General features: G+C 42.1%; 1 pseudogene; it reads left to right on the top strand.

Annotated features, from left to right (window-relative positions):
* LOC117368594 overlaps window positions 1–22,496 on the top strand; it is a 51,897-nt pseudogene that overhangs the window by 4,070 nt on the left and 25,331 nt on the right.

Genomic DNA, 22,496 nt, shown 5'->3' with positions numbered 1-22,496 from the left:
TTGTTAACTCTGATTAGTTGGATTATGCTTTTATTTCCTATTTGATTTGCACATCCACGGAGGTAGGGAGGGGGGGGGGTAATATATTTTGCTGTATTCATTGATCGATTGTAAGTGCTGTCTATGACGTTAATTGTATGTATATATTTAATGCACTGTTCTCAAATTGAAAATTTATAAAGATTTATTTAAAAAAATAAAAAAGGTCTTCCAGTCTCTTCTCATACTTCTTTTGGTTCAAACACCTTACCATTTTCGTCGCCTTCCTCTGGACCGCTTCAAGCCTTTATATATTCTTCACCAGATACGGCCTCCAAAACTGAACACAACACTCCAAGTGCGGCCTTACTAACGACCTATACAGGGGCATCAACACTGGTTATTCCTCTTTCTATACAGCCTAGCATCTTTCTGGCTACAGCCACCGCCTTATCACACTGTTTAGACGCTTTTAGATCCTCAGACACAATCACCCCAAGGTTCCTCTCTCCGTCAGTGCTTATCAGCCTATCACCTCCCAGCACATACGGTTCCCTCAGATTTCTACCCCCCAAATGCATCACTCTGCACATCTTCGCATTGAATTTTATTTGCCAGACGTTGGACCATTCTACTAACTTTTGCAGATCCTTTCTCATGTTTTCCACTCCTTCCGGGGTGTCCACTCTGTTACAAATCTTGGTAACATCTGCAAAAAGGCTAACCTTACCTTCTAACCCTTCAGCAATGTCGCTCACAATCATATTAAACAGAATTGGTCCCAGCATCAATCGCTGAGCAGGGTCGGATTTTCCTATAGGCTAACTAGGCTTCAGCCTAGGGCCTCAAGATCAAGAGGGGCCTACATTCAAATTGTTAGCAAAATTAAAATTACAATATTCTAAAAACAGTGAACATAAGGAGAAATTCTACGCATATGACGAATAAACAAACATAAAAATGTATTGGTTAAGATCAATGCTTTCGGCTCATTGGGTCTGTTCGTTTGTATATACTAGATTGCACCAAAGTATAGTTCATACGTTCACTGATTGCTATGGCAAATATTGACGTGCCTTATGCTACTAAGCTCTGGTTTTGTTCTTGCATAAATAAAGTGCAGATTGGTGTAGATTGGAACAGACAAACGAACAGACCTATTGATATCCCGACGTTGTTATATTCGTGCTACTTCGATAATATGAAACACGTGTTAATGTTATTAGAAAAGATTCTTATTTTAGGATTGCGTACACGATCATTTGATTCTCGCCTTTTGAGTTCAGTAGGTTCAATACTTTAGTGAAGTGTTTATAGACTACTAGTCTTTAAGCCCGTTACATTAACGGGTGCTAGAATAGATGTGTCTGTCTGTCTGTGTTTCTTTATCTCTCTCTCCTTGGCCGCTGTCTGTATCCTTCTGTCTCCCCCTCCCCCCCGAGCAAAGCTGTCTGCCTCCAGCACCCACCTCCCCCCAAATGTCTCTCCATGGCCCTCTTCTGTCTTCCCCCCCAGAGCAAAGCTATCTGTTCCCAGCACACCTCCCCCCAAAGCAGCCCCCTTTCCCTATCTCTCCATGGCCCCTTCTGTCTCCCCCCAGCACACCCCTCCCCCCCAAAGCAGCCCCCTGTCCCTCTCCCTCTCTTTCCATGGCCCATTCTGTCTTCCTCCCAGAGCTAAGCTGTTTGCCCCAAGCACACCCCTCCCCCCAAAGCAGCCCCCTTTCCTTCTCCCGATGACTCTCTCTCTGGCCCCCTTTCTCTGTCTGTCTTTCTGTCCCTCTCCCTGCACCTGTGTCTTTCTTTCTTTCTGTCTCCCTCCCTCCCGCTGTCTGTCTGTCATTTTTCCCCATTTCCCTGTGCAGCAGCATTTCCATCCCACTTCCCTATGCAACAGCAACAGCATTTCCCTCCTATCCCCCCTTTCCTGTGTAGAAGCAGTAGCAGGATTTTCCCCCACTCCCCCTTTCCCTTCTCTTACCTTCTCTTCCTTGTTCCGTTCAACCCCTCCCCCTTCTTTTACTGCCGTTGTCAATCCGGCCTGCTCCTGACCCTCCCACCGCCGACAAACCTCGGGGCTCCAGCCGCACGGGCAGCACTTTAAACACGCTGCTTTGCGGCCTTCTACTGGTGATTTCCTCTGCCGCGTCTGTCTCCGATGATGTCATCAAAGACGCGGCAGAGGAAATCAGCAGAGAAGGGCGCGAAGCAGCGTGTTTATAGTGCTGCCTACGCCGCTGGAGCCGGGAGGCGATGGAGAGGGCAGGGGGTGCTAGCGGCCGGCAGCCGCCGCTCCGCAGGTGGAGAGCAGGGAAGGGCGCGCATGTGAACTTGTCTTGCATTGTGAGGGCAGACCCATAAACCGAGCACGCGCACTTCATATGGATCGCTTCAGCTCACGGAAAATGGACGCACGCATAGGAAGTGCGCATGCGCGGCTTACCGTTTTATTATATTAGATTGAAAAATTGTTTTGTGACAATATCTTCATTTCGCGGAATTCTAAGTAAGTTCTTAACATATGTTTTAATTTGCATATTTTAAAATGTATATTACGTGCTTTATTTTAAATTTTCATGATTATATCATAAATAATAAAATCCTAGAGCGCGCATGCGTTGTTGAAATATCGTGAGTCCTGGTGGCGTGAGGTGTGCTTCTGTGTCACTCCTCACGGCGCCTGCGCCAGCGACTCATCAAAATTAATCAGGGGATGAGGAATCCGAATTGTACACGTGCTCCAGCTCCGGATCGGATCCCGCTGCTCCTCTCTCCCCCCCCTTTTCCCGGCTCCAGAGGGGAATCAGTCTCAGCCCCAGGTGGGGGCGCGCGCCAGTCCCCGGTCCGATCCTGCCTCCGGTTCAGGTTTTAGCCACTCCCCGGTTACCTCGGTTCCGCTTCGGGATCGGAACCGGCTCCGGCCGCAACGGGGCGCCGACTCGGCTTCTCCCTTTCTTTTTCTCGCCCTGGGAGGAGGATCGGGGAGGGAAAGATGACAGTACAGAAACAGCTGGGCAAAGCCCAGCCCTGCAGGGAGAAAGGCAAAATGTGGATCCATCAGGACAGGGCGGCCCAGACTGGCATCGGGGGGGGAGGGGGGTTCAGTGGAAGGGGGATGGGAGGCAGGCAGGCTGGCACCGGAGGGGGTGGGGGGGTTCAATGGAAGGCAGGCAGGCAGGATGGCATCGGGGGGGTTTCAGTGGAAGGGGGATGGAAGGCAGACAGGCTGGCATCGGAGGGGGTGGGGGGGTTTAATGGAAGGCAGGCAGGCAGGATGGCATGGGGGGTGTTCAATAGAAGGGGGATGGGAGGCAGGCGGGCATCGGAGGGGGGTGAGGTGAGGAAGGAAGCACATATTGATATTTATCACAGTAATGATGTATTTTATTATCTCTCATGTAATTTACAAACTTAAAAATGGGAGTTGAAAGGGCCTCATAAGTGGAATAGCCTAAGGCCTCTTTTCATCTAAATACGGCCCTGTCGCTGAAATACTCCGCTAGTCACCTTTCCCTCCTCCGAGCAAATTCCATTAACCATCACCCTCTGGCGTCTGTCCATCAACCAGCTTCTAATCCAGGTCTAAGTTCAGCCCATGGAGTTTGTTTAAGAGCCTCCTATGAGGAACCATATCAAAGGCTTTGCTGAAATCTAAGTAAATTACATCTAGCGCACATCCTTGATCCAATTCTCTGGTTACTTAGTCAAAGAATTCAATCAGATTTATTTGGCCCGATTTACCTCATAAATCCATGTTGCCTCGGATCTTGGAATCCATTATATTCTAAGAATTTCACTATCCTTTCCTTCAGCAACATTTCCAATATTTTCCCAATAACTGAAGTGAGGCTTACTGGACTGTAGTTTCTCGCATCATCCCTTTTGTGAAGAGGGACCACATCTGCTCCTCTCCCATCTCTAAAGATTTTTTTATCAAATCTTTAAGAGGACCCGCCAGAACCTCTCGGACCTCCCTCAATATCCTGGGATGGATCCCGTCCGGTCCCACAGATTTCTCCACCTTCAATTTTTCAAGTTGTTCATAAACGCTTTGTTCCGTGAACGGTGCTGTATCCATTCCATTCTCAGGTGTCTAACTTAAGATTGAAATGCGCTGTGCGCCACGTTCCTCAGTACCTATGTTTTAGGCGCCATGTAAAGAATTGAGGCTGCGGTCTCCCAGATTCCAAGGTTGCAGAAATTTCGTCATGCAAATATGAGTGTGGATCACAGATCCAGGAGTAAACTAATTAGCCAATTAGGTGATATCAGTCAACAACTGTTGTTAATGAGCTCTTGGCAGTAATTGGACCTGCCCTGCACCCTATTCTATAACATGTGCATCTCCTTCATTATGCATGTAACTCCAAAGAGGGTGTGGTAGCAGAGGTGGATCGCTCTGGGTGCTGTCTTGATGGGGGCGCCAGCCTCGACTCGTCCTCTTACATTACTTCCTGGTCGCAGACTCTTGCATATACATAACCAAATTCTGAATTGGGCCAGTACTCATGCATATCCGGATGCCATCTTGGGCGGGGCTGGGGGGGGCAGAACAGGGTGTGACAGATTGGGATCTGGGCAGTCTTGGGGATGTAGCTATGGATCTGGATTTTCCTGAAGGAAAATCTGGTAACCGTACCTTAGAGGCCCCCTATTTATGCTAGGGTTTTCTTGGCCTAGATACCGGCGCCTAAGTCCAAAACAGATGCGTACATGAAAAACACGCCCATGAACTGTCCCCTGACCATGCCTAGGCACCTACCATCCAATTAATTTTAAGACAGTTATGAGGTGCTAGTTGCTTGTTATTGGCGCCAATTAAGCTTCTTAAATAATTAAATTAAGCTCCTAGATTGGCTAGGTGTATCAATCTAGGTGCCTAACTTTACACATCTTTTACTACTATTAACGCACTACACTTGTATTCTATATAGGACACTCCATGCAGTGAGTCTTTTACGAAGTTCTAGCTTAGCACAGATCATTCTGGAGCCTACTTTGGGGGGCCATTTATTGAATCTAGCCCAGTATATTTTGGAGTGCAGTTGGGTGCTCACAGAACATGTTGGGGAACAAGAGGCAGAGAGTAGGTTTAAATGGCTAAAGTGCCTAAGTTTGACTTCTGCCCACATCAGCTAAACAGAAATCCAGATGTTGTCCTTTTCTTGGAAGCTCCTCTTTACTGCACCTGTGTATAAAAGTCTGTTTTTCATCTCGTTGTGCCCCACAGGATTGTAATAACAGTTCCTCCTGATTATTGCTCTGAAGTGTTAGTTAGATTGTTGACCTTGGATCAAGGTCATTCTATGGTGGTTTACATTTTGTCTGAAATCACAGAGGAAAATACCTGGTTGTTTTTCCACACAGCTTTTAAAGAGCTGGTTTTGCTTTTAAAGAGCTGTTTTTGGGACTGTGTAGAGAGTCAGACAGTATTCCTCTCACTGGGAGATGGTCATATCTCCATCAATGCGTATGAATCTCACAGCCATGCCAATAGCTTGGTGACCCGAGAATGGTATTTCTGGCTCATCTTATCAAATAAAAAAACTACATCACCAGCACCTAAGCCTGGAAAATCTGACTTCCAGGGAAGCGCTATGTTGATCCTTCTCTCTTTCATGTTTCTGATTGTTGCTCATCTATTTGAGAAAGCTGTGAATCAAGCTACTGGGTTTAACCTAGGAAATCAGACAAGACTTGTCCATGTCCATGTACCATAAGGACGGAGACCTGATCCTTGGTGGAATCTTACAGATTCACATGCAAAGTAATCCCTTTGGTTCTACAAACTTCAAGGGAGCCTCCAGCTTCTACAGATTGCTTTTTGTAAGTAGTTTCTTGAAGCTTAAATCAAGTTATGAGTGAAAACGTTGAACAGGGTAATAGAAACATGACATCAAATAAAGGACAATTGGTCCATCCAGTCTGCTCATCTGCAGCATCCACTATCTCCTCATCTCCCTAAGAGGAGGAGATAGTGGATGCTCACCTTTACTGTCTATTGACAATGACAACTACAACAGATATGCTGCAAAAAATAAATGTTAAATTAATAAGTCAAAAAATCAGTTTACAACATTTGCATCAATAAGATGAATATACAGCAAATGTGCCAAGTGGAGGAGACGACCAAAGGCTAGCAAGTTTGTAGAAGTCTCAATCCACTCTGGCTTGGATACATTAAGCTTGCTTGTTTATAGAATATTACATGGCTGCTTTGATTGGTGGATACATAGTCAGTCTGATTGGTTATTACACTTTCAAATTACTAATATGTTGCCATGTCAGGTAACTTTGGGTCATTCCAAGACTTTGGTGGTGTCACAAATGACTTCCCTATTTCCCATGACAGGGTGTTTTTGGTACTTTATCCTAGACCAGTGGTAGGCAATTCCGGTCCTTCGAGAACCGGAGCCAGGTCAGGTTTTCAGGATATCTACAATAAATATGCATGAGATAGATTTAGGAGGCAGTGCATGCAAATCCATCTCATACATATTCATTGTGGATATCCTGACAAAACTGACATGGCTCAGGCAATTGAGGACTGGAATTGCCTACCCCTGTCCTAGACCATTTGGACATGGGCCCCTCCCTTCTCAGTAGCCATTCTTGCTTCTGCTTTCTTGGATATTGTGGTTATCAGTTCCTTTAGCTTGTTGTGTTCTTAGGTCATATGAGTTATTTCCCTACAGGGCAGATCATGTTGACCTGCTGTGGCCACCAGTGTTTTTTTCTTGGAATTTTCCACAGCAGCTGTCTGCATATTGTTCAAAGTTCATGTTGTTCATAGTTCAGGCAGTTTTTGTATCAGAGATGAAGTCTTTAGAATCCATTTTTCCTTAGTAGGCCCAATTTCTTAGTCCTGATCTCAGGGGTCTCATGAGGGGTCCTCTCTGAGATCCCACATGCCTGTCCCATGCTATCTTGAATTCAGAAACAGTCTTCGTCTCCACCACCTCCGCCAGGAGACTATTCCAGACATCTATTACCCTTTCTGTAAAGAAGTATTTTCTTACAATACTCTTATATTAAACAGCTCATAGAATCCAAATACAAGATTCTTGCCCTCTGGGCAATTTTAACAAGGCTATTTTGTATTTTAAACTGCGGTTTAAGCCATAGTAGCATAAAAAATAAAAAAAAAGCATGCCACAAATGGCACTTAGTAATTTCCCAAATGCAGCCTGAGTGACAAAAAATACTAGATGATTTCGATGGGAATCAGGGAGGGACATAAGAGGTGCCAGGAACAGAGAATACTGAAAGAATTTAAGAAAGTTCTAGTGGCTCTGCTGTCTTATTTATCTAATGCTTCTCCAGAAGGAAACTTTCCTTTGGCCAATGGCTGCCGTAAGTTGGAGAACTTGAGTTGACATCCAGCACTGCCTTTCGTAAGAGTGAAGTTCATCTCTGGCATTCTATGCACATACAAGTAGTTAGAGAGAGCGATCACTTCTGGTGACCCCAGGTGGAATTACAGAGTGAATGGTCTTCCAGAAAGGTAGTTTTGAATAACATCCTTGATGTAAATTTTTGACCTTTGTAGCTGCTCCAAAGTTTCTTTTTTACCATTCTCCTCATGTTATCATAGTCATCTTTTTTACAGTTAAGTGCTGTTGTATTGGATTTCCTGTGTGAACTTATTCCAAAGATTATAAAAAATCTGAGTCATGTTATGATCACTGTTATCAAGAGGCCCCAGCACCATTACCTCCCGCACCAATTCATGCACTCCACTAAGAACTAGGTCTAGATTTGCTTTGCCTATTATCCTGATTCCTGATCTAGCTGCTCCATAAAACAGTCCTTGATTTCATCAAGGAATTTTATCTCCCTGGCATGCCCTGTTACATTTAACCAGTCACTATCGGGGTAGTTGAAATCACCCAGTATTATTGTGTTCCCAGTTCGTTAGCCTCTCTAATTTCTGATAACATTTCAGCATCTCTCCGTTCATCCTGGTCAGGTACACATGGAATATCTACCCAAACATGGCATCCTATGGAGATCCTATGAAGAATGTCCTCATCACTTGTAAACTAATTCATGCTGAATTCTGACATCTCAATAAAATGTATCTCTGTTTCCACAGGTCTGTTATCCGCTATTATCGACACCGCTTGGCTTTTCACTTCACAGTGGAAGAGGTCAATAACAATGCTGAACTCTTACCCAACATTACCCTGGGGTATCGGATCTATGACTCCTGTGCTTGGGAACTAAGAGCCATACATGGAACCTTGAGCTTGTTGTCTGGGACACAAGTGCCAGTCCCTAATTACAGCTGTGAAGACAGAGGAGCACTGACTGCTTTCATTGGCGATTTGACTTCAGATACAACTTACTCAATATCACAGCTTTCAAGAATCTTCCGATACCCTCAGGTAAAACTGGTCTGTTCAGTTGGATGTGTTTAATGAGGATTGACATCAACAATCTATTATTTTTAAATGCTGGTCAATAAAAACATTGACCGTGATGATAAATGGTTTCTTTAAAGAGCATGGTTTTGTGTAGTCCAGGGTTAAAAAGAGATTATGTCCTTACCTTGATAATATCTTTTCCAGAAGATATTGTAGGTGAGACAATCTAGACATATGGGTTGTGTCCCAAAGGCTGTGTGCCATATGCAGAAGGAATCCAATCTGGATTTTTTTCTTTGACTCTCCTCTACTTCACTGGGAGCTGTAGCATCACCTGTAGTTAATACCCAAACACTGAGAGCTCCAATATAGAATCAAGGGGAAAGTCATCAAAAACAACTGTTCTGTCCAAAGAAGCAATATGTAAACTCAAATTGAACAGTGAACAAGGAGCTCAAGAAAGACCCCAGCATGCTTTAGAAACATATATGCAGAATCCTTCCCAGCACAGAGGGCTGACTATCATCCAAGAATCAGCTTGGAAAAGCATAAACAGAATGAGACAGAAAGCAGGTCTAGGAAGGACAGGGTGGGAGTCTAGAATTTTATTCATATATTCAATTTTCTATAACGTTCTCCCAGGAGAGCTCTGAATGGTTTCACAAGCATTTTTCCCGGTGGACTCACAATCTATCTAATATGCCTGGGACAGTGTCAATCAGAGATTATAGAGCCCTACCATACCAAAATAGCAGCAACTTCCACGAGTCACATAACCAATACCTACTTAGAAAAACACTGTACCACAAATACTGCAATGGGTACTAGTTCATCATTAAATCTATTGGAAAACTGAAGAAAACAGATCCAGCTCGCACAGTTAATGCTAACACAAAACCATGTCCTTCTTTGTCAAAACTCTCTAGACCAGTACAGCTGTCACTGATGGGTAATAGCTCATTATGACCAGCAGGTGGAGACCGAAATCAAAACTTTGGTATAGTACAGTGTTTCTCAACCTCTTCAAGCCAAGTGCCCCTAACCAATATTCCCTCTAAGGATTGATGAGGTGTGTGCAAAAAAAATATGCATGGGCGACAAATTACATACTCCACAAATTTATGAGCAGGCGCGGTGGACGAGTGCCCATGAGATTGTGAGAGGGTTAAATACTCAAAATTTAGAAGAATAACAATTTACTTAAAGTTTTTTAAATTACGTCCAGTCGCTATTGTATTCCGCTTTCATGCAAATTTTGCACTTAACACCATCAGTTTCTGAGTAATAAAAAATTTCCCCAAGTAGCACGTGCTGTGCGGTGCCATGTGGTAAATCTATTTCAACATAGCATTCATTAACCACTCTGTTTTAAAACCCAAGCACCTCTTCTTGCCTGTGTTACATAAACATTCCTCAGCTCGCCGCTTAGACATGGCCATGAATTCTTTAAAAATAGTGAATTCTTTGATATTTAAAGTAACTTAATCCTATATAATAAAACGCTCTTTCTTGAGCAAAGTAAGCATTTGCATTCGCCACTGCAACAAGCTGGGAGGGCTAGACTGTAGCCAGTTGAGCAAAATAACCTTTTTTTCCATCAAAATGGCCCTCCTCCAAAAAAGACGATAACCAAGGATTGCAAGAAGTACAAATCAAACAAAATCAGAGTTGATCCCACAGGTCCTATCTGCGTGTTCTGTGAGGTGTAGGTACTTGGAGGGCTGCAGAAAAAAACAGTTAATGTCTTATTAAAGAAATGACAACTTTGCATGAGGTAAAACTCTTTATAGTTTATAAATCTTTCCTTTAACAGTTAAAGGAAAGATTTATAAACTATAAAGAGTTTTACCTTATGCAAAATTGTCATTAACTATTTTTTCTGCAGCCCTCCAAGTACCCTATTTTTTCTGCAGCCCTCACATTTAAAAGTTTAATATCTTTCCTTTCTCAAAACTGACACATTTCAATCACTATATTGAAAATAAAATCATTTTTCTTACCTTTGTTGTCTGGAGACTTTATTTTTCTGTGCATTTACTATGTTTCCAGGGCCTTCTTGTCCTTTGACTGGTTTTCTCTCCGTCTTCACTTTCTGCCTTGCATCCATCTTTGGCATTAACTTAATATTCAATTTTTCTGCTTTCTTTTCAAAATCTTCGTTTCCATGTCTTACCTTCCCTTCTATCTCTCTCTTCTTCTGTCCCTATTTCCATAGTCTGACATCTCTTTCTTTCCTTTCTTTCCCTCCTTCCTTCCTTTCCTCTGGTCTGGCATCTGTATCCTTCCCTCCCCCAACTTTTTATTTATTTCACCCTGCCCCCTTCTTTCTGTCTTTCTCTCTCCATGCCCCTTTCTGTCTATGTCCCATCTCCCTTCTTTCTTTCTGTCTCCCTGTCCCCCCTTTCTTTCTTTACTTCTCCCTGCCCTCCCCCAAGCCACTACCATCAGAGAACAGGCTGCCACTGCCACCGCCGCAATCGGGGAACAGGCCAGCACATGGTCTTACCTCTCCCTGCTTATCTTCTCCAGCACGGGGCTGACCAATTCTCTTCACCCGACATCAATTCTAACATCAGGGAGGAACTTCCAGGCCAGCCAGGTAGCGATTGGCTGGCCCGGAACTTCCTCCCCTACGTTAGAATTGACGTCGGGTGGAGAAAATTGGTTGGCTCCGAGCTGGGGAAGATAAACAGGGAGAGGTAGTGGGAGGGCAGTAGATTAGAGAGGACAGATTGCGGGGATCATGAAAGGAACCGCCGCTGCTGCATCTTAGGCGATCAGGGCAGACCGCCACCGCCGCTTCCTCTCACCTCCGCTCGAGTGAGCGACACCAGAAAAAGCATGAGCGACGCCACTGAAAACAGTGAGCGATTGCTCATGCGCTCACCTTAGAGGGAATACTGCCCCTAACCCTAACAAAAACCAACTGAGTACCCCAGCCCAAGCTCTGCCCCAGACCTGTCCAAATTCCGCAACCGACTCCACCCCCTTAATAATAGTACTAATTGTAATGCAATTTCTTTCATCCATTTTTCATATACACACATTATAATCTTATCAATACATAATGGTAACTACAAAATTATAAAAATACAATGCACACTGTACGCAGATAAAATGTTAATTATCATTTATATTTAGGTGTTTTTCAAAGAGGTCAAGGCAAATGACTTTAAAATATGCAAAGTCACATCAGTGACAACTATAGAAAAATAAACAAATATAGTGCAAAATATAGACAGCAGATATAAATTCTCAAAACTGATACATTTTGATCACTAAATTGAAAATAAAATCATTTTCCTACCTTTGTTGTCCAGTGATTTCATGAGTCTCTGGTTGCACTTCCTTCTGACTGTGCATCCAATATTTCTTTTTCTTTCTTTCCTTTCTTCTGCATGCTTCCTCTCCTCCAGACATCATTCCATTTCCCAACCAACATCTCTTTCTGTACCTCCATGAGTGCAACTTTTCTTCCTCTCTCATCCCCCAGATACTTTTTCACCACTGCCCACCAGCTCCATGCCCATTTCTCCTACTATCACCCTTCTCCACCAACATATCCAACATTTCTCACTCTCATCCTTCTATTCCCCATGCATCTCTACCTCATTTCTCTCTCTCTATGCCCAATTTTCCTCTTCCTTTCCCCATTTGCACCATCTCTTTCCCTCTCACTCACTTTCTATTCCCTCCCTCTCTCCTTTGTTCCAAGTTAGTGCCCCTTCCTCCTTCCCCCTTACCTTGTGTCCCATGTTCATGCCCCCTCTCTTCCTTCAGTGTCCTGAGTTTGTGCACCCTCCCCCTCACTGCCTTACAGCATTTGGCCCACCCCCTTACTCTCTCCCCTGAAGCTGACCCACTTTGAAGCCTACCTGCCTCCCCCCGCTGAAGCCGTTCTTGTTGTCGGTATGCCTCCCTGCCTCCATCTGATGCCCACTGCACACCTCCCTGCCTACCAGGAGCCTCTCACTGGGAATCCCTACCTCCCCCCCCCCCCCCACTGAAGCCACTGCCATCAGTATGCCTCCCTGCTATCGATGGTACACCCACTGCAAAGCCAATCCGAAGCTGACATACTCCAGCCCGTGAGACTTCCCCCGTCAATTCTGAATGCTTAGGAAAAACCGACAGTTAACCCTGAGGAATCCGCATTTTGAGCAGCAAAACGAGCCCTGTCGGACCTAAAGAATGTATAGTGAATGAATGAAAATTAGCAGTTTTTCCAGACTTCCCAAATCACAGCAGTTTTGGCTTTGTGCTAAAAAATGTTCAAGGGCATCATTTAAGATAAGTAATTGTTTGCTCTTAATAGAGTCAGTTTTTGGATATAATAATGAAAGAATAGTGTGGCAAAAGGGTGCCATATTTTTCCTGTGATCAGCAATAGACTGAATGCACTGAGAAGGAATTAGTTAAATAAAAATTAAAAGAAAAAAAGTTTAGAAAAATTTTAAAGGTTTAAAAAAGTATATATAGTCTGAAAAGCAAAAAAAGATTACAGATGGAGAACGGAGGATTCCCGATGGTGAGGAAAGACTCGCTGGAGTTATTGTTTTCATGTTTCTCTCTGTTTCCTCGTACTGAATTTTCAATGTCTTTGCTGGTGACTGGTGGTTAGTTTCTGTAAAGCAGGCGAGTTCATGTGCGGCTCTGGTTGAGTCACGGGAATTCTGCATATCTCTACTCGTGGGCTGTGTTTCCATGGCTCGCAGATGTTTCCAGTCATCAATTCTCCAACTGAGATAGTTTTCAACTTCAGCCATCTTTTGGGTCACTTCTACAGGCTGCCCATGTACTGATGGGGCTCCAGCAGTGGTCTGGTTGGAGTGCCTCCAATGGTCCTGTGTGGGTCTCCTTCCTCTTCTGACTTTTTGACTGGTAGGCTTTTATGCAGCTTCTTCAGCATGGGGTTTGATGATCTTTGTTTCAAGGACAGTAGTAAGGGACATTATTGTGCTTCTATCCATGACCTGACTCTGAAGTTTAGAAATGGCCACTAATAAATGATTACAAATATGAACAATATTTTTACTGAATGAACTTATTAATATAGATTAATCAATTAATTGGATGAATTCTAAAATGCTATTATATAATTCTATTATATAATTATAAAATTCTATTATATAATTTTACCCATATGAATAAATAATATGAAATGGATGAATGGATAAAACTAAATTTTATGAAGTACAGAATAGATAGTGTGAATGGTTGACTGAAACATTGTAATATATTCATATTTTTTTTAAAAGAAGTTTTTGATAAGTTCAAGGGGAAATACATGATGAATTCCTATGTATTCAAGATAATTATATTAATTTAAGTTTACAATGAAATATTTATTGTTACACCTGGTTATGGAAATAGTTTAAAGTAGAGATTTATGAAATATGCTGAAAGTAATTATTTTAATCAATTATAATATTAAAAGTAATTATATGAATTGATTATTCTCTATAATAATAATAATAAACACAACTTAGAAAAATTCAAAAGTAAACTAAAGAGCTTTCTTTTTAAAGACGCCTTTGAAAATTAGCCATTTAGTCTTCCAACCAATTTTACTTTTTCTCTCTAATTTTATTGAAATAATTTTTAACTTCCCTTTCCTTCTGTATCTCCCTTATATGTCTCTTTAACTTTTAAATAATTTGTAGTTCTTATCCCTCTCTTCCCTTATGTTCTTAGTTTTGTTACGTTTGTCAATAGTCTTGTCAGTACCACTTTCAAAGTTTTTTGTGAATCTCACTAAAATCCTTAAGATTAGGCTATCATACAAGTCTGTAAATTCTATAATGCATAGTCTAGAGACGAACCAGGAATCTCAAGCGCTCACAATCAGGAGCCTGATGTTTTTTTCAAGGCTGGTGACTTATTCGGTGAGCTATCATCGACCCAGTTATGTTCTCTATACTTTTAAGTATAATTGTTAATTTATTATTTTCTAATTATTTTTAAATATTTTTTCTCTCATTTTTATCTTTTTTATTTAAAACAACTGATAAAGTAGTCTAGTGTTCTAAATATCTATTACTTAGCTTTCATATTCTTTAGCAGAAAGTGCTTTATTTCAATTTTTCTCCTCAATGCTTTACTTCAATTTCTTCTCCCAATAGCTCACCGAATAAGTCACCAGCCTTGAAAAAAACATCAGTCTTGTCAGACCTGATTTTTGTTATTTATTGTATTATTCCCCACATTTTGTAATTTTATTATTATGTACATCGCTTAGAATTATGATTAAGCGATTAATCAAATCTCCATTAAACTTGAACTTAAAAAACTTGAACTTATTCTTCTATACCACCATAGTCGAAAGATATAATATATAAGATATAGAATGATATAATGAAATAGGATGCTTAAGGGAGGGGGAAGGGTGGCAAGTCTGATTTTATGTCTTCATGTTTTCGCAAAAGAGAAAGGGAGGTATTATTGGAGGGAATAGGGAAGGGGTTTTTGGGAATATATAATAATTAAGATAATAGGGGGAATTTTACAAAGCAATTTAAGGGAAATGAGATTTGTAAAGAAAAATTATAATAAGATAATATATGTGATATGGTTCATGTGTTCAAAAAATAAATTTCTTAATGAAGCTTAAATTATTTCCGCTAAATGTTAATGGCCTCAACCATCCAATAAAAAGGAAGAAAACACTTTTATTTTTAAAACAACAGAATGTAGATATATGTTACATTCAAGAGACTCATCCATCAGTCTTAGAGTCCAAAAAATTGGAAGGAGATTGGGTAAAACATTGTTTTTTGCACCAGCTATAGGGAAAAAGGCAGGGGCAGCAATTTTAATTAATAAGAAATGTAATGCTTTATTTAAGACTAGCTTTATAGCCCGTTACATTAACGGGTGCTAGAATATATGTGTGTCTATCTTTATTTCTTTCTCTCTCTGTCTCCTTAGCTGCTTTTTCCTGTCCATTCACCCTTATTTTTACCTCCCCTGTGTCCACCACTACCCCTTCACTGCTCCCCTTATCCAGCTGTAGCCCTTCTCCCTTTGTTTTACCTCCCCCTGTCCATCAGCACCTCTTTCTTCTCCCCCTATCCAGCAGTAAGCCTCCCTTCATTTTTCCCCCATGTCCATCATCACCTCTTCCTGCTCCCTCTGTCCAGCAGTAGCCCTCCCTTCATTTCCCCCCCTGTTCATCAGCACTTCTTCCTGATCCCCATGTCCAGCAGTAGGCCTCCCTTCATTCCCCCCCTGTCCATCAGCACCTCTTCCTGCTCATCAGCACCTCTTCCTGCTCCCCCTGTCCATAAGTAGGCCTCCCTTCATTTCCCCCCCTGTCCATCAGCACTTCTTCCTGCTCCCCCTGTCCAGCAGGCCTCCCTTCATTTTTCCCCCCTGTCCATCAGCACCTCTTCCTGTTCCCCCCTGTCAAGCAATAAGCCTCCCTTCCTTTTTTCCCCCCTATCCATCATCACCTCTTCCTGCTCCCTCTGTCCAGCAATAGGCCTCCCTTCAATTCCCCCCCTGTCCATCAGCACCCCTTCCTGCTCCCCCTGTCCACGGGAGTTAGTACTGGGCCGGTGTCTGCCATTCTCCCCAGAGTCCTTGGGCCCCCCCTTCCCTTCCCACGGACCTGACTACCTACCCTGCGATTCAAACAGCATGTGAAGCAGTCTTCACACGCTGCTTCGGGTCCTTCTACTGCCTTGATTTACTCTGGCACGTCCCTGATGACATCATCAGAGACGTGGCAGAGAAAATCAGGGAAGTAGAAGGGCCCAAAGCAGCGTGTGAAGACTGCTTCACATGCTGTTTGAATCGGCAAGGTAGTCGGGTCCGCAGGAAGGGGGGTGAGCGGAAAAGGACTCGGACTCCTGTGGTCTGTCGCGGAGGGTGGCCAGGCTCCATTTCAGCCGCAGGGAAGGCTCACTGCCCCAGCTCCTTACCCGTCCGCAACCCGGACCAGGCCTCCCGTGCTTTCTCAGCGGCCCGGCTCGCTCGGTTGTTTTTTTTTTTGTTTACCTGGCCACTCCGCTTCCTGCATTCGCTGCTCTCCGTCAGTGACGTAATAAGCGCGCATGCGCACTTGTCTTGCCACATCCCGACAGAAAACGGATCAGGGAACACGCGAGGCAAGTGCGCATGTGCGGCTAGCATTTTACTATTTAAGATGATTAATGCTGATCCTTCAGGAAGATGGATACATGTAGACATGAAACTGGGAAATGCTACCCTGGCACTTTTCAATGTATATGCACCTAATTTGAATCAAATTGAATTTTTTTAGATCTCTACAACAATTGTTACTACCACTGGCTGCTTCTAATTTAGTTGTGGCGGGGGATTTTAATGCTGTTATAGATCCTTTAATGGACAAAAAACCTAGCAGAATTATGAAATCACTAGGATTAGATAATTTGGTACAAAACTGTGATTTGAAAGATATATGGTGGATATTTCATTTTAATGATCGGGAATTTTCGTTTTGAGCCCATGTTCATAAATCGTTTTCCAGAATAGATTATATATTTGTTTCAAGTACATTAGTTCAACAAGTTACACAAGCCTCCATAGATCCAATTATTTTGTCTGATCATGGTGGGGTGTGGATTAAAATTAAAATAATTGATCAAGAGGATAAATTTTATAGAAGAAATTCAATTAAAAATTAATGATTATTTGCAAATTAATAATACAGATGATATCTCAATGGAAATATCGTGGGATGCTTTTAAGGCAACCATGACAGGTCAAATTATTTATTTTTCAGCATATATTAAAAAACAAATTAAAAATCAATTTTCTAGATTAGAACAAGAAATAAAGATATTGGAATCAAAATTAATTGAAAAATGGGAATATTCTACACCAGTGTTTTTCAACCTTTTTACACCTACGGACTGGCAGAAATAAAATAATTATTCTGTGGATCGGCAGGAAATTTCTGTGGACCAGCACCGGTCCATGGACCGGTGGTTGAAGAACATTGTTCTACACTACAGGATCTCTTGAAAGCTAAAGGGAAATATAATGAGATTTCTTCTAAATTGATAAGAAAAGATTTCTTTTTTCAATAGGCATTGTATTATGGGAATTCAAATAAGGCGGGAAGAATATTGGCAAATTATCTAAAAGCAAAAAAAATGGAAAACAAAACTTGTGGCGATAAAAGATGATAAAGGGAATACTTATTCTCAAATTGGTCCTAACCTAAAACAATTTTTAAAGTTTTATAAAGATCTGTATTCTTCTGAGCTTTATTTAGACAATGAAAAGGATGGATTAGAATTTTTAAAATTAATTAAGGGACCAAAAGTTCCTGAGCATATAAATGAAAGTTTAGAAAAGCCAATATTAATAAATGAGTTGCAAACAGCATTGAAGTCCCTTAGAGTTGGATCTGCTCCAGGTGGGGATGGTTTTACTGTAGAGTTTTATAAATCATTCCAAATTACCCTATTACCTTATTTGTTAAATTTATATCAGACTCAACTAATTAAAGGTTGTATTACAGGTACCATGGCAGAATCATTAACTATAGTTTTACCAAAGACAAATAAAGATCCCACACTGGTTTCAAACTACAGGCCTATTTCCTTAATTAATGTAGATGGAAAACTTTTAGCTAAAACATTGGCTATACGTTTGGCTAAAGCTCTCCCATTTATTATTGGAATGCACCAAACAGGATTCGTTACTCAGAGACATTCTTCTAACAACACTAGGCTGACCTTACATATGCTGAATTTATCAAAAGCCTTAAATGATCCGGCTTTTTCTGTATCCCTGGAAACAGAGAAGGCCTTTCATCGAGTTGAATGGACCTTCATGTATCAAGCCTTGGAGTGGTTTGATATAGGTTCAGGATTTATACAAATGATTCAAACGTTGTAAAGCTCCCCTGTTGCTAAACTGTGTATTAATAATAATTTTTCAGAAGGTTTTAGTTTGCAAAGAGAGATTAGACAAGGTTGTCCCTTATCTCCTCTGCTTTTTGATATTGTATTAGAACCCTTGTTATTAGCTATTCAGCAAGCAGAGGAGATACAGGGTATTCCTCGTAGAGATCAGGGAGTATAAAGTCTCTGCGTATGCAGATGATATACTGCTTTATTTGAGAAATCCTGAGACAACCATTTCTTGCTTACTTGAATTGATTGAGAAATTTTGAAAATTCTCAGGATACAAGATAAATTGCAGTAAATCAGAAATTCTTCCACTCAATCTCCATTGTACAAAAGGTTTGTTTGATTTGTTTCCCTTTCTTTGGAGTAAGGATGGAATAAAGTATTTAGGCATTTGGATTAAAAATACGATGGAAGAAACAATGAAAATAAATGAAAAATCGTTATTACAGAAGGTTACAGAAATGTGTGAGCAATGGAATCCTTTACATCTTTCATGGTGGGGGAGAATCCAAACTATCAAGATGATGATTTTGCGTGTGCTTTGTTATCAGATGGGTATGTTGCCGGTTTATTTTCAAGGGTCCTTTTATAAAAAATTAAATAGCATTCTTATAAAATTTATTTGGCTGGATAAAACTCCTAGAGTGGCATTGGTATCTTTACAAAGGCCAATTTCAGAGGGGGGTAAATTTTCCCAATTTTTATAGGTATTATCAAGCCTATATTTTGCGCCAGGGTATGTATTGGGTCCTCCCAGAGCTCATGGAAAAACTTCCAGATTGGTTATGGCTAGAATGGCAACTCATGTCTCCATTACACCTTTGCCATGTGCTCAGTATCAAAATGCCTAGTTACAGTAAAGACAGCTGATACATAGAAAATATTGCGTTATGTAAGTAATTTAACAACTATTCCAATTCACAAATCTACAAATCAATCTATATGGCTGAACTCCAAGATTCAAATTGGCGGAGAAAGGCTCGCCTGGAAGTATTGGATGATACCAGGAATACTAACTAAACTAAACTAAACCTTAAGTTTATATACCGCATCATCTCCACGGATGTTGTGGAGCTCGACACAGTTTACAAGAACTTAAAATATAGGAAGAGAAGGAAAAAAAAAAAGAGGTTTACATGAACTTATATATAGAAGAGAAGAGTAAGGGGGGATAGAATTACATTTTAGTGAAAAGCCAGATTTTCAGTTGCTTGCGGAATAATTGGAGGGAGCCTAAGTTCTGCAGCGGGGTAGTAAGGTCGTTCCAAAGACCTGTGATACTGATGAGAAGGGATTTTCCCAGTTTGCCTGCATAGCGAATACCGTGTAGAGAGGGGAAGGATAATTTATAACTTTGGGTCTGGTAGATTCAGGACTCGAGGAGTTATAAGATAGTGGGATTAAGGGAGGAAGGATGCTATGAATGATCTTAAAAGCCAGGCAGGAGCATTTGAAATGGATTCTGGAAATCACTGGGAGCCAGTGAAGTTTGGCTAGGAGTGGGGAGACATGGCAGACTTGCGTTTTGCAAAGATCAACTTGGCTGCAGTATTCTGGATTAGCTGGAGTCTTTGAAGACTTTTTTTTTTATAGGCTTAAGTAGATGGCATTGCAGTAGTCTAATTTGGAGAGGATGATGGATTGGACAAGGTTGGCGAAATGTTGTTGGCGAAAATAGGATCTTACTTTCCTCAGCATGTGGAGGCTGAAAAAGCATGATTTAGCCAAGGAGTTGAGGTGGTCATTGAGGAAGAGAGAAGAATCGATAATGATGCCAAGGCCTTGCTTGAGAACTCAAGCTGCAGTGCAGTGCCTGAGGGTAGTGCGAAGAGGGTGGGCAGGTGTTCTAATTTTGGGCCGAGCCAGAGTAATTTTGTTTTTGATTCATTCAATTTCATCTGTACCGAGAAGGACCAGGAATGGAGTCTCATTATGCAAACTGTAATTTTCTCGTGGAGGTTGGTGAGGTTCTGGTCTGTCTCAAGGAGGACAAGGATGTCATCAGCTTATGTGTAGATTGTTTCAAGGGGGGATAATTGGAGGAGTTTCAGGGAGGACATATAGATGTTAAAGAGAATAGGGTATAGGGGTGATCCCTGAGGGACACCACAAGATGGTGTCCAAGGAATGGACATGGTGCCATTTGTGTTGACAGTGTAGGAGCGAGAGCGTAGGAAATTTGAGAACCACTTTAGGACGGTGGATCCAATTCCTATCTCAGAAAGTTGATAAAGTAGTATGTCATGGTGGACAACATTGAAAGCTGCAGAGAGATCGAATTGTAATAGGACAGCAAATTTGTTATGAGAATGTAGTTGTTGCACCTTAGAAATTAAGGAAACTAGGAGGGATTCGGTGTTGAAGCTGGGTCTGAAGCCATATTGGTAAGGATAGAGGATGGAGAATCTCTCTAGGTAAGAAGAGAGCTTGGTAGCGACTATGGCCTCTAGCAGTTTAGTTAAGAGAGGGATATTTGCTATGGGGCGGTAGTTAGATGGTAAGGGTCGAGATCGGCTTTTTTCAGAAGAGGGGACAAGGCAATGTGTCCCATTTCTGTGGAGAACAGGCCCGATAGTAAAGCAGAATTTATAAGCCTGGTAAGGGAGGAGATGGCCTGCGCGGGAATGTTTTTGTAAAGGTAGGAAGGGAAAGGATCCAGGATGCAATTGCAGGATTTCAGTTTGAGACAGAGTTTAGAGATCTGGGATTCGGATACAAGTTCAAAGGCAGTCCAGGATCTATCAGCAGGGATAGGGTTGGAGTCGTTGGGAGGCAGAGAATTGTAAGAAACTGCTGGGGGAAAAGAACTCCGTAAGGTAGTAATCTTTTCATTGGAAAATTTAGCTAGGTCGTTTGCAGATGGGGGGAAAGGGGAAAGGTGGAGTCGTTTTTTGAGGTTAGGTTGCACCAGATGTTGAACAGTGTACTATTTAGGTTTTTTGATCTGGTGATTTTATCTCTATAGAAATTCTTCCTTGCTTTTTTTTAGTACTGTGTTATAGAACTTGATGTTGTCTCTCCAGGATTGTCTGTCTGAAGGGGATTTCGATTTTTTTCCATTTACGTTCCAGGGCTCGACATTTCTGCTTTAATTCCCTGTGGTATGGAAGATACCAGGGAGCCTTGCGGGAGTGAGAGATAGGTTTAGTAGACAAAGGGGCAAGAGCACGGTAGGTAGTCCCGGAAAGGGTTACCCAATTATGCCAGTTGGAATCTGGGTCGGCATGTTTAGGAAAAGAGGGGAGTTGGTTGAGAAATTGGGTCCAGAACAGTTCACTCGTGATTTTTTTGCGGTAGATGATAGATTTTGTGGGTCGGGGTGGAGTGCCAAGATGAGATATGAAAATGGGAAGGCAGAAAGAGCCTAGAAGGTGATCAGACCAGGGGACATGTTCCCAACGGGCCTCTTCGGCAGAAGTTTTGTGCTCGGTCAGGTCAAGGAAGCTGATGATGTCTAGTGTATGCCCCTTATCGTGGGTAGGGGTGAGCGAAGGAGCGGTGAAGCCTAGGGAGGTGAGAAAGTCTTTGAATTCGATTGCATCCTTGCTGGTGTTATCGTCTAGATGGAGATTAATATCTCCAATGATCAGTAGTCTCTGGAATTTTAGGAAGGCCCTTGTTATGGTCTCGAGAACGAGTTCAGAGGATTTGTTCCAGGGGGTTGGTGGGCGGTAAAGTAACAGGATACCTAATGGGTAGGGATGAAGATCATCGTTGACTGAAGCTAACATGAATTCTAAAGAGGTATGGCTGCCCTTTTCAAGGAGCTGGACATCGAAGAATGATTTGTAAAGCAGAGCCAGGCCTCCTCCTTTCCGGTTGATTCTAGGTGAAAAGAGGCCATAGTAGCCAGGGGGACAGAGTTCGTTTTGTGTGATTAAATCATCTTTTTCGATCCATGATTCTGTGATGCACAAGAAACCTGGATCGAAGTCTCCGAGTAGGTCTTTTAGTATTTGGGTCTTATTGCGGACTGATCTGGCATTACAGTAGAGTGTTGAGACTGGGGTGAGAGAGTCGGAAGTAAGGTTGGGTAGATTGGCTGGAGGAACAGGCTTTAAAGAGGTGTGATTGACTCCTCGGTGTTTTTTGAAAGGGTGGGCTCTAGTGCGTACTAGTACGGGGATTCTGAGACCAGGGCAGACAGAGTTGTTGGAGTTTGTGGAGTCGGGAAGGTTGGGAGGGGAGAGGTTTTTGGCAGTGGGAAGTGTTGGTGAAAGAACGGAGAAGAAGAAGGAGGAGCCAAGGAGGTGGCTTCATTGTGGAAT

The sequence above is a fragment of the Geotrypetes seraphini genome, chromosome 10 (assembly GCF_902459505.1).
Source record: "Geotrypetes seraphini chromosome 10, aGeoSer1.1, whole genome shotgun sequence".
NCBI lineage: Eukaryota > Metazoa > Chordata > Amphibia > Gymnophiona > Dermophiidae > Geotrypetes > Geotrypetes seraphini.
Note: the sequence above shows the minus strand (reverse complement) of the source record. Positions and strands in the feature narration are given on the sequence as shown.